This window comes from Limulus polyphemus, unplaced genomic scaffold (assembly GCF_000517525.1).
Source record: "Limulus polyphemus unplaced genomic scaffold, Limulus_polyphemus-2.1.2 Scaffold1409, whole genome shotgun sequence".
Taxonomy (NCBI): Eukaryota; Metazoa; Arthropoda; class Merostomata; order Xiphosura; family Limulidae; genus Limulus; species Limulus polyphemus.
In genome coordinates, this window is record NW_013667019.1 from 59,077 (window position 1) to 62,441 (window position 3,365).

Consider the following 3,365-nt stretch of genomic DNA (forward strand, 5'->3'; position numbering starts at 1 on the left):
TTAAACACAATATTCCTGTCAACGTCAAATTCTCACAAAAACCCGGCCCTAAATTCAAATCTTTACTAAACAAAAATTATTTATAATCACACAATACCAACGCCATTTACAAAATAACATGCAATAACTGTCCAGAATTCTACATCGGAGAAACAGGAAGAAAATTGGAAACCAGATTGACAGGACACAATAAAAAACCGTCCCATGTTTTTCACCATTGCAACTCAAAAAAACATAGTATATCTATTAAAACACAGTCATTTTAAATAAAGAACCCAACATAAACAAACGAAAAATCAAGGAACCCATATTAATTGAACAAAACAACCCTACTCTAAACCAACACCCCGGGGTGCCAAGATACCTCTTCTAATTCGATGACGAGGAACCCACTTTGAGACTAATAATGGTTGGAGACGGCTTGAATGGGTAAGAAAAACTTTAATATAAGTTTAACATAATAACATAAAGCAAATGTACAACGTTTGGACAAGGTTTTGTCATCATCAGGTCGAAACGTTATACACTTGCTGTTATATTAAACTTATATTAAAGTTTTTCTTCATTACCCATTCAAGCCGTCTCCAGCCATTATTATACCTCTTCTAAGTTTTGCAACAGTATCCGGTCATGTGACTTCTTTGTTCAATACTGTACATATATATATCCGTGTCAGTGTAAATTACTTGTACCTGATGATGACAAAACCTTGTCGAAACGTTGTACATTTGCTGTTTTGTTAAACTTATATTAAAGTTTTTCTTCATTACCCATTCAAGCCGTCTTCAACATTATTAGTCTCAAAGTGGGTTCCTCGTCATCGAATTTACCTACTAACCTTATCACAAGTTTCCTGATGTAGTTCTTCTGGTTCGAGGGTGGCCAGTTTGGTCTTGACGTCACTGTTTTCTGGAATGACGTCATCTGTTAGTAATGCGCTGTTGCAGGAATCATAGGTGAGCTGCTATTCAACCCATAAATCTGATTGGTTCCAAAACAAAATTGTCGAAATTATTTGACTAACCCATGGTACGATGATACAAAAAAACGAGACGAAATTACAAACAAAAAGCTTTTCTAGTATATTTTCTTGCATACTGCAAGAAACTTGACCGTAATGCAGCACAACAAAATTCGTAACAATTATAACTGTGATCTTGGCCTTTGTTCTCTTTATCTCAAATAATAACCTGTTTCTTACATCTACTAAGAATGGAAAAATCTTACTTTCTTCTCTCTATAATTCTTTTTCTCAAAGGTGGAACTAAATCCCCACCCATGGCTTAACTAAAAAACTCTGGAGTATGTTGTAATAAAAAAACGTAAACGTATATAATACAAGTCTTTGTGAATATTGGTATCATTAAGAACTCAACACATTATCTTACAACCGTTCATTATACTCCGTATTACTAACGAAGGAAACAAAATTCAATCTTCATTTGCAATGCAGATAATCCATTAAGTACAAAGTCTCATCATTATTTTTATTTATAGAAAGTTGACGGAGTACGTTTTGATGAAAATTCTAAAATGTCTAAAGTTTTACAAAAATTTATCACAAAAGAAGAATACAAATTTCTTGTAAATAATGTCCGTAACTGGAGATTTTGTGAATAACAAAATGTTTCTTAGTTCCGGTGATCGTATACACATAGAATCCGGGTTTCGATACCCGTGGTGGGCAGAGCACAGATAGTCCATTGTGTGGCTTTGTGCTTAATTACAAACAAACAAATTAATATTTAACTGATATATATATATATATATATATATATAAACAAATATACAGTGTGTCATACCGCTGTGCCACGTGGGGGGCATTAAAATAAGACTAAAAGTATTTTATTAAGATATAAGATTTATACTTTCCGAAATGTAGGCTGTCTTTAAAAAAGGAAAATAAAGCTTAAACTTTCTTCTGAGAAGAAAGACCAAAGTAATGATATTTTATGGGCCTTTATACATTTACAAATCATCTTAATCCTTCTAGTGAAGTTTTTAAATAACAATGTATTCATAGAGAATTGCTTTAAAAATGGCACAACGAACCTTTTTAAGTTTGAACGTAATTTATGTAATTTGTCTATAATTTGTTATCCCTCTTCTGATGACTCAAGTAATTTAAGAGAATTTACATCTATGATTTTTGAGCCAACAATATATTTTCAAGGACGACCCAATTAAAATAATAGGGGGTGAAAAGGGTCGTACTATCTTGTTTCATATATTGAAAACACAAAGAATTTCGAAATATAACACATTTTAACAACACTTTTTAAAAATCTGTTAAAAGAGGTTTTAGTATAGTTAAACAAAATTACGATTATCTAATCGTTCAGAGTAATGACAATGTTAAGTAATGCTAAGCAACTGTTAATTATCAATAGAAGTTGGATACATCTGTCAGTGGAAGTAGGGTACATCTGTCAGTAGAAGTGGGGTACATCTGTCAGTGGGGATGGGGTACATCTGTCGGTGGAAGTGGGTTACATCTGTCAGTGGAAAAGTGGGGTACATCTGTCAGTGGAAGTAGGGTATATCTGCCGGTGGAAGTGGAGTACATCTGTCAGGAGAAGTGGGGTACATCTGTCGGTGGAAGTGGGATACATCTGTCAGTAGAAGTGGGTACATCTGTCAGTGGGGGTGGGGTACATCTGTCGGTGGAAGTGGGATACATCTGTCAGTGAAAAAGTGGGGTACATCTGTCAGTGGAAGTAGGGTATATCTGCCGGTGGAAGTGTGGTACATATGTCAGTGGAAGTGGGGTACATATGTCAGTGGAAGTAAGGTGCATCTGTCAGTAAAAGTGGGGTACATATGTCAGTGGAAGTGGGGTACATCTGTTAGTGGAAGTAAGGTACGTCTGTCAGTAGAAGTGGAGTACATCTGTCAGTGGAAGTAAGGTACATCTGTCAGTGGAAGTAGGTTACATCTGTCAGGAGAAGTGGGGTACATCTGTCAGTGAGGGTGGGGTACATCTGTCGATGGAAGTGGGATACATCTGTCAGTAGAAGTGGGGTACATCTGTCAGTGGGGGTGGGGTACATCTGTCGGTGGAAGTGGGATACATCTGTCAGTGGAAAAGTGGGGTACATCTGTCAGTGGAAGTAGGGTATATCTGCCGGTGGAAGTGGAGTTCATTTGTTAGTAGAAGTGTGGTACATATGTCAATGGAAGTGGGGTACATCTGTCAGTGGAAGTAGGTTACATCTGTTGGTGGAAGTGTGGTACATTTGTCAGTAGAAGTGTGGTACATCTATAATAGAAGTTGGGTACATATGTCAGTGGAAGTGGGGTACATCTGACAGTGGAAGTGAGATACATGTGTCAGTGGAAGTGGGGTACATATGTCATTGGAAGTG